The 9,743-nt window shown below is 47.8% G+C and overlaps 1 protein-coding gene across 1 annotated transcript in view; it reads left to right on the top strand.

The window, feature by feature from the left end:
* The first annotated feature begins 341 nt into the window (after positions 1 to 341).
* Positions 342 to 9,743, top strand: part of LOC139258465 (cytochrome c-like) — an 18,756-nt gene continuing 9,354 nt past the window's right edge. Inside the window, exon 1 of the mRNA XM_070874793.1 lies at positions 342 to 419. The gene's annotated coding sequence lies outside the window, so the exon portion shown is untranslated. The remainder of the gene's footprint in view (positions 420 to 9,743) is intronic.

Raw genomic sequence — 9,743 nt, 5'->3', positions numbered from 1 at the left:
CTCCTGTGACCTGTGACTAGAGGCGGGGCTCTTGGGCTCTCCTCCTGTGACCAGAGGCGGGGCTCTCGGGCTCTCCTCCTGTGACCAGTGACCAGAGGCGGGGCTCACCTCCTGTGACCAGTGACGGAGCTCTCCTCCTGTGACCAGTGACCAGAGCTCTCGGGCTCTCCTCCTGTGACCTGTGACTAGAGGCGGGGCTCTCGGGCTCTCCTCCTGTGACCAGTGACCAGAGGCGGGGCTCACCTCCTGTGACCAGTGACCAGAGGCGGGGCTCTCGGGCTCTCCTCCTGTGACTAGAGGCGGGGAGGTTTGACCGGCACGTGCTGCTTTCCCCAGTGCGAGGGCGGTTAACGGCTGTAACGCGGCGAAGGTAAGCCCGGCGATCAGTACCGGCCATCCGCTCCACCTCCCCTCCATTGGTGAGTACCTTGCACACATGGCCCCTCAGCCTCATCCCTTCTCTCTCCGCCCGCATTTCCAAAGTGGCTCAGCAAAGCGGGACTTCGATGCTCAGATTACTCACAGGAGTGACGAGCATCGTTACACCAAGGACACATCTAAGGCAGGACCTATACTTGTACCAGAGGATGCTGGAGAAGTTGAATCTCGAGGTGATGAAGGTGTGGATAAGAGTTTCTGCGACAGTGGGAATAAGTTGGGGTCTGAGTGACCAATGTTTTAGAGATGGAAGTAAGTAGGCGTGGTAGGGAATTGGATGCGAGTTTTGAAACTCACCTCTGCATCAAAGAGACATTTACACTTATGTTGCTGACAGTCTGGTCCAACCTGAGCGAGCAGTCAAGGTGCTAGATGGCAAAGGCACAGAGTTTTTGGTGGGGGTGAAATAACTGGCCAACATTGAACTGTAGGAAATTCCTCAAACCATAATGGCCCTGAATTCACAGTTGGCAGCGCAGCTAAGGAGTACGGCGACATCCGAACCAAATCCGTATTTACCTCGTGCAAACCCCCATTGGAAACAGTTGTGGCCCACGAATCTCGGGCGCACTGGTGTGCATATGCGAACCTGAGATAACGCACTTTTCACTTCCTGACTCTTAGCCAATCAGGAAGCAGGAGATTGCTGACTTGCCCACAACTCTCCTTAAAAAGTCAGAAATGCTATTTTGTTAATAAATTATGATCATTGTAATAGTATTTAATACACAAACCAAGATTATAATATGCAAACCTATAATTAGTCTTATAGTCCTATCAAATTTGTTTCTCCTCTATTAGACTAACTAACTTTTGATTAATTTAAATAATCTAAAAGCGAGAGTTTAAATGTTTGATAACATGAGGAAATCATGGAAGTGAATTAAATTCTATCGAAATAGAAGTTGGGAATTAAACCAAAACTACAAAAGGCTTTAGGGCAGCAAAGTTAGTGACACAAAAAGGCCCTGTTTTCAAACTTGAACAAATTAAAGTTTCTTTCAAAGTTTGTATCCGCTCAAACATAGAAACATAAAAAAATAGGTGCAGGAGTAGGCCATTCGGCCCTTCGAGCCTGCACCACCATTCAATAAAATCATGGCTGATCATTCACCTCAGTACCCCTTTCCAGCTTTCTCTCCATACCCCTTGATCCCTTTAGCCGTAAGGTCCATATCTAACTCCCTCTTGAATATATCCAGCAAACTGGCCTCAACAACTTTCTGCGGTAGAGAATTCCACAGGTTAACAATTCTGAGTGAAGAAGTTTCTCCTCATCTCGGTCCTAAATGGCTTACCCCTTATCCTTAGACTGTGACCCTTGGTTCTGGACTTCCCCAATATCAGGGACATTCTTCCTGCCTCTAACCTGTCCAATCCTGTCAGCATTTTATATGTTTCTATGAGATCCCCTCTCATTCATCTAAACTCCAGTGAATACAGGTCCAGTTGATCCAGTTTCTCCTCATATGTCAGTCCTGCTATCCCGGAAATCAGTCTGGTGAGCCTTCGCTGCACTCCCTCAATAGCAAGAACGTCCTTCCTCAGATTAGGAGACCAAAACTGAATACACTATTCCAGGTGAGGCCTCACCAAGGCCCTGTACAACTGCAGTAAGACCTCCCTGCTCCTATACTCAAATCCCCTAACGATGAAGGCCAACATGCCATTTGCCTTCTTCACTGCCTGCATGTCAAACATGAACCAGTGCCTCATTATTATGGGCTGTTGCATAAATTAATACACTTTTCTCATCCATTCTCCCCTTATGCCATGCAACAGGCTCCTGCTCCTGTTTGCACCAGATATAAACTTATTCAGGGTAATTAATCCGCAGTAGGTGGGCAATTAGCCCAACTTTTCATCAGCACGTTGGTTTGAATGAGAAGGTGAAACGTGCAATGAAGCCAATGCACAGTCGGAACTTGCCAGATCGCAAGTGCATCAAGTGAGTTTGAAGGACAGGAAACCAGCAGGAAAAAAGGGTCAAATAACAAATTTTAAAACTCTTTGTCTAAATGCATGTAGCATTCGTAATAAAATAGTTGACGGCACAAATAGATACAAATGGGTATGATCTGATAGCCATTACAGAGACATAGTTGCAAGGTGACCAGGACTGGGAACTAAATATTCAGGGGTATTTGACAATTCGGAAGGACAGACAGAAAGGAACAGGAGGTGGGGTAGCAATATTAATAAAGGATGGGATTAGTGAGAAATGATATTGGCTCAGAGGATCAAGATGTTGAATTAGTTTGGGTGGAGATAAGGAATAATAAAGGGAAAAAGTTGCTGGTGGGTGTAGTCTATAGTCAACAGTAGCTAATCTGTTGGAGTATAAATCAAGAAATAATGGAGGCTTGTAATAAAGGAATGGCAATAATCATGGGTGATTTTAACCTTCATATTGATTGGACAAAGCAAATTGGCCAGGGTAGCCTTGAGGAGGAATTCAAAGAGTGTATCCGGGGTAGTTTCCATGAACAGTATGTTGCATAACCAACCAGGGATCAGGCTATCTTAGATTTAGTACTGTATAATGAGGCAGGATTAATAAATGATCTTGCAGTAAAAGATCCTCCAGGAATGAGTGACCATAATATGGTTGAATTTCAAATTCAGTTGGAGGCTGAGAAAGTTGGTTCTCAAACCAGGATCCTAAGCTTAAATAAAGGAGGCTACAAAGGTATGAGGGCAGAGTTGGCTAAAGTGGACTGGGAAAATAGACTAAAGAATGGGATGGTTGATGAGCAGTAGCAGATATTTAAGGAGATATTTTATAACTTGCAACAAAAATATATCCCAATGAGAAGGAAAGACTAAGAGAAGGGATCATCATCCGTGGCTAACTAAGGTAATGAGGGAGGGTATCAAACTGAAAACAAAGGCATACAATGTGGCCAAGACTAGTGGGAGGCCAGAGAATTGGGAAACTTTTAAAAGCCAACAGAGAATGACTAAAAATATGATTAAGAGTGGGAAGATAGATTATGAAAATAAACTAGTATGACATATAAAAACAGCTAGTAAGAGTTTCTACAAGTACATAAAAAGGAAAAGAGTGGCTAAAGTAAATGTTGGTCCCCTGGAGGATGAGACTGGAGAATTAATAATGGAGAACAGGGAAATGACAGATGTTGAACAAATATTTTGTATTGGTCTTCATGGTAGAAGACATTAAGAACATCCCAATAGTGGATAATCAAGGGCTATAGGTAGACAGGAATTTAATATAATCACTATCATTAATGAAGTAGTACTAGGTAAAATAATGGGACTAAAGGCGGACAAGTCCCCTGGACCTGATGACTTGCATCCTAGGTTTATAAGAGAAGTGGCTGCAGAGATAGTGGATGCATTGGTTGTAATCCACCAAAATTCCCTGGATTCTGGGGCAGTCCCAGCAGATTAGAAAACCGCAAATGTAACGCCCTATTAAAAAAGGAGGCAGACAAAAAGCAGGAAACTATAGATCAGTTAGCCTAACATTTGTCGTTGGGAAAATGCTGGAATCCATTATTAAGGAAGCAGTAGCAGGTGCTGCAACTGTATAGGGTATTGGTAAGGCTGCACCTGGAGTACTGCGTGCAGTTTTGGTCACCTTACTTAAGGAAGGATATACTGGTTTTGGAGGGGGTACAGAGACGATTCACTAGGCTGATTCCGGAGATGAGGGGGTTACCTTATGATGATAGATTGAGTAGACTGGGTCTTTACTCGTTGGAGTTCAGAAGGATGAGGGGTGATCTTATAGAAACATTTAAAATAATGAAAGGGATAGACAAGATAGAGGCGGAGAGGTTGTTTCCACTGGTCGGGGAGACTAGAACTAGGGGGCACAGCCTCAAAATACGGGGGAGCCAATTTAAAACAGAGTTGAGAAGGAATTTCTTCTCCGAGGGTTGTGAATCTGTGGAATTCTCTGCCCAAGGAAGCAGTTGAGGCTAGCTTATTGAATGTATTCAAGTCATAGATAGATAGATTTTTAACCAATAAGGGGATTAAGGGTTACAGGGAGCGGGCGGGTAAGTGGAGCTGAGTTCATGGCCAGATCAGCCATGATCTTGTTGAATGGCGGAGCAGGCTCGATGGGTTAGATGGCCTACTCCTGTTCCTAATTCTTATGTTCTTATGTTACATTTGGAAAAGCATGATTCAATCAAGCAGAGTCAGCATGGTTTTATGAAAGGGAAATCATGTTTGACAAATTTGCTGGAGTCCTTTGAGGATGTAATGAGCAGGGTGGATAAGGGGGAACCAGTGGATGTGTTGTATTTGGATTTCCAGAAGGCATTCAATAAGGTGCCACGTAAGAGGTTACTGCACAAGATAAAAGCTCACGGGGTTGGGGGTAATATATTAGCATGGATAGAGGATTAGTTAACTAACAGAAAATAGAGGGTCGGGATAAATGGGTCATTTTCCGGTTGGCAAACAGTGACTAGTGGACAGGATTGGTGCTTATTTACAATCTATATTAATGACTTGGATGAAGGGACCAAGTGTAATTTAGCCAAGTTTGCTGATGATACAAAGGTGGGTGGGAAAGCAAATTGTGAGGAGGACACAAACAATATGCAAAGGGATATAGATAGGCTATGTGAGTGGGCAAACATTTGGCAGATGGAGCATAATGTGGCAGAAATAATTCACTTTGGCAGAAATAATAGAAAAACAAATTATAATTTAAATGGAGAAAAATTGCAAAGTGCTGCAGTACAGAGAGACCTGGGGGTCCTTGTGCATGAAACACAAAAAGTTAGTATGTAGGTACAGCAAGTAATCAGGAAGGAAAATGGAATGTTGGCCCTTATTGCAAGGGGGATAGAGTATAAAATCAGAAGTCCTGCTACAACTGTACAGGGTATTGGTGAGGCCACACCTGGTGTACTGCGTGCAGTTTTGGTCTCCGTATTTAAGGAAGGATATACTTACATTGGAGGTTGTTCAGAGAAGGTTCACTAGGTTGATTCCAGAGATGAGGGGGTTGACTTATGAGGATAGGTTGAGTCGGTTGGGCTTATACACATTGGAGTTCAGAAGAATGAGAGTTGATCTTATTGACACTTATAAGGTAATGAGGGGGCTCGACAAGGTGGATGCAGAGAGGATATTTCGACTCATGGGGGAAACTAAAACTAGGGATCATAGTCTTAGAATAAGGGGCCACCCATTTAAAACTGAGATGAGGAGAAATTTCTTCTCTGAGGGTTGTAAATCTATGGAATTTTCTGCCCCAGAGAGCTGTGGAAGCTGGGTCATTAAATATAATTTAAGGTAGAGATAGACAATTTTTTGAGCGATAAGGGAGTAAAGGGTTATAGGGAGCGGGCAGGGCTGTGTTCATGATCAGATCAGGCATGATATTAAATGGCGGAGCTGACTCGAGTGCCAAATGGCCTACTCCTGCTCCTATTTCTTATGTTCTTATGCATGCGGAAATCCCAAAATTGCGGTTAATTTCAAAGGCGGCCGACGTCATACCGACCAGACCCAACGATTCTGGAGTAATAGGATTTGACCATGGAGAAGGAGGTGCGGTAATGCTCAACGCGGTCTAGTCCACTTTGGCAGTAGTTGAGAAGACTGGTTATGCACTGAGTGTGCTAGTCTACGGCCTTCAGACTTAAGGATGCAAAGATGAAAGCCCTACATGAGAGTAGCCAGGGTGGGAGATGATGAATGACTTGGTGGGGATGAGGGTATCATAGTAGAAACTGTATCATCATCATCATAGGCAGTCCCTCAGAATCGAGGAAGACTTGTTTCCACTCTTAACATGAGTCCTTAGGTGGTTGTACAGTCCAATATGAGAACCACAGTCTCTGTCACAGGTGGAACAGATAGTCGTTGAGGGAAGAGGTGGGTGGGACTGGTTTGCTGCACTCTCTTTTCGCTGCTGCGCTTGATTTCTGCATGCTCTAGGCGATGAGACTCGCAGTTCAGCGCCCTCCCGGATGCACTTCCTCCACTTAGGGCAGTCTTTGGCCAGGGACTCCCAGGTGTCAGTGGGGATGTTGCACTTTATCAGGGAGGCTTTGAAGGTGTCCTTGTAACTTTTCCGCTGCTCATCTTTGGCTCATTTGCCGTGAAGGAGTTCCGAGTAGAGCATCTGCTTTGGGAGTCTTGTGTCTGGCATGTGAACTGTGTGGCATGTGAACTGTGTGGCATGCCCAGCGGAGCTGATCAAGTGTGGTCAACATAGCAGGTGAATAGCAGTAACAGTGTAATGATGAATGGGGAGCCAGGGGAAGAAGAGTTGAGTGATAGAGTGAATTGAAGAGGGGGCTGTGGGAGGGAAGTTTTTTTCCAGAGGGAAGAGTAAGGATCTAGGGATTAGAGGTTGGTGGGGAGATATGGACTGGAAGGGAGAATAGAAAGTGATGAATGAGGTTATATCAGAAATCATAAGTGATCAAGACCTTTGAGACTGTGAGTTGATGAGGTTGAGGGTAGCTATGGTTGTGGCCAGGCCAGTCTATATGAAGGGTGAGGTTAAGGGAAGATAAGAGGTTAGAGAAATCATCGCAAGAGCAATCGAAACTAAAGTGGAGGTTGAAGTTATTGAAGATGAGTTAACCACTTGCTCCTCAGGTTGAGGGCATAGAGAAGGGAGGTGAGGTGAACTGCACTCACATGCTGGTATCTTTATGCCAGTTTTCTCTCGTGCATTAATCTTGTAACTCAAGTGTCTAATGCCAGGTAGCCCTTTATTGTAAAGATCACAGCTGCCCTTAACCTTTATGCTGTGGTGTAAATTTCAGGCTGAAACTGTACTAACATCATCATCATCATAGGTAGTCCCTCGGAGTCGAGGATGACTTGCTTCCACTCTCAAAGTGAGTTCTCAGGTGACTGAAGAGTCCAATGCGGGACCTACCGTCTCTGTCACAGGTGGGGCAGACAGTGGTTGAAGGAAAGGGTGGGTGGGGAGCCTGGGTTAACGCACGCTCCTTCCGCTGTCTACGGTTGGTTTTTGCTTGCTCTTGGCGATGAGACTTGAGGTGCTCGGCACCCTCCCGGATGCTCTTCCTCCACTTTGGGCGGACTTTGGGCCAGGGATTCCCAGGTGTCAGTGGGGATGTTGCACTTTATCAAGGAGGCGTTGAGGGTGTCCTTGAAGCGTTTCCTCTGCCCACCTGGGGCTCGCTTGCCGTGTCAAAGTTCCGAGCAGAGCTCTTGCTTTGGGAGTTTCGTGTCGGGCATGCAGACAATGTAGCCTGCCCGGCAACGGAGCTGATTGAGCGTGGTTAATGCTTCAATGCTGGGGATGTTGGCCTGAGCGAGAACACTGACGTTGGTGCATCTATCCTGCCAATGGATTTGCAGGATCTTGTGGAGGCAGCACTCGTGGTACTTCTCCAGCATTTTGAGGTGTCTGCCGTATATAGTCCACGTCTCTCAGCCATATAGGAGGGCGGGTCTCACTACTGCCCTGTAGACCATGAACTTGGTGCCAGATTTGAGGTCCTGGTCTTCAAGCACTTCCTCAGGCGACCGAAGGCTGCGCAGGAACACTGAAGGCGGTGTTGGACCTCGTCATCGATGTCTGCCCTTGCTGACAATAGGCTCCCGAGGTGTGGAAAATGGTCCAAGTTGTCCAAGGCCTCGTTGTGGATTTTGATAACTGGGGGAGGGGCAGTGCTGTGTGGCGGGGTCAGGCTGGTAGAGGACCTTTGTGTTACGGATGTTTAGTGTAAGTCCCATGCTCTCATATGCCTCGGTGACGATGTTGACGATGGCTTGGAGATCGGCCTCCAAGTGTGCGCAGATGCAAGTGTCGTCTGTATACTGTAGTTCAATGACAGATGGGGGGCGACCTTGGATCTGGTCTGGAGGCGGTGGAGGTTGAACACATTCCATTTGTTCTATAAATTAGCTCCTCTCCAGTGGGGAGCTTGCTCAGGGTGAGGTGAAACATTGGAGCAAGGAAGATCGAGAAGCATATTGGTGTGATGACGCAGCCTTGCTTGATCCCGGCCCGGACGTGGATTGGATCTGTGATGGATCTGTTGATCAGAATCATGGCTTGCATGTCATTGTGGAGCAGATGGAGGATGGTGACAAACCTTTAAGGGCAGCCGAAACGGAGGAGGACGCTCCATAATCCCTCACGGTTGACCGTGTCAAAGGCCAACAAAAACTAACATTAGCCAACCAACAATGCACAGATGCCTTAACAGTACCCAAACTATCTCCTCCTTGCAGGCTTCCCATTGCTCATTTACTGTTTTATGTTATGTATGTAAACTTTACTAGTGTGTAAGACCTGTCACCAGGGGGCGTACCTGTGGGAGACCCAAGGGTCACCACACCCCGGGCAAGCAGGTATAAAAGGCAGTCTACCATGCTGCTTCCTGACTCTCGAGTTACATTAAAGAGACCAAGGTCACAACAGTTTGAGCTCACAGCATACAGTCTTGTGGAGTTATTCTGAACATAACACTTTGGGGTCAAGTTTTGGGCCGCGCCGAGAACGGCGCAGTCAGGCGAGACACGCCTGATTTCCGCACTCAAAACCGCGCCGAAAACTTACCCCGGTACTCTCCACTCCCTCAGGTTGATCCAGGACCTTGGCGCGGTGCAGCACAAGTTGTGGGGGGCGGAGCCTAGTCCCAGTGCTGAAAACAGTGCCGGGACCTCTGCACATGCGCACTAGAGTGTGCGCGCATGTTCAGTAGCTCCAGGTGCCCGAGGCTGTGTGGGAGGGGCCCGAAACACGCCGCCACTAGCCCTGGCCGAATGGGCTCACTGGGCCGGCGAAGATCGGACTGCACCTCCCTCCTCCAGCTCCGGCTCTCCGCCCGCCCCCCCCACCCCCGTTCAGCTCATGCTCCCTTTGGCTCTCTCATACCCAACCCGCCTCCCGCTCCGCTGCCTGCTGCCCCCAGCCCCCAGCACCCGCTCCCGCTCCGCTGCCAGCCGCCGCCCCCCCCACTCCCCCAGCTCCAGCTCCCCCTCCTCGTCCCCCCCCCCCTTCGTGGTACCTCCCCCTCCTCGACCCCCCCTCCCTCTCTTCCCCTCCCTCTTCCCCCCCCCCCTCTCTTCCCCCCCCCTCTCTTCCCCCCCTCTCTTCCCCCCCTCTCTTCTCCCCCCTCTCTTCTCCCCCCCTCTCTTCTCCCCCCCTCTCTTCTCCCCCCTCTCTTCTCCCCCCCTCTCTTCTCCCCCCCTCTCTTCTCCCCCCCTCTCTTCTCCCCCCTCTCTTCCCCCCCCTCTCTTCCCCCCCTCTCTTCCTCCCCCCTCTCTTCCTCCCCCTCTCTTCCTCCCCCCTCTCTTCCTCCCCCCTCTCTTCCTCCCCCTCT

This window comes from Pristiophorus japonicus, chromosome 3 (genome assembly GCF_044704955.1).
Source record: "Pristiophorus japonicus isolate sPriJap1 chromosome 3, sPriJap1.hap1, whole genome shotgun sequence".
In the NCBI taxonomy this organism is placed as follows: Eukaryota; Metazoa; Chordata; class Chondrichthyes; family Pristiophoridae; genus Pristiophorus; species Pristiophorus japonicus.
This window is presented reverse-complemented; position numbering and strand designations above follow the sequence as displayed.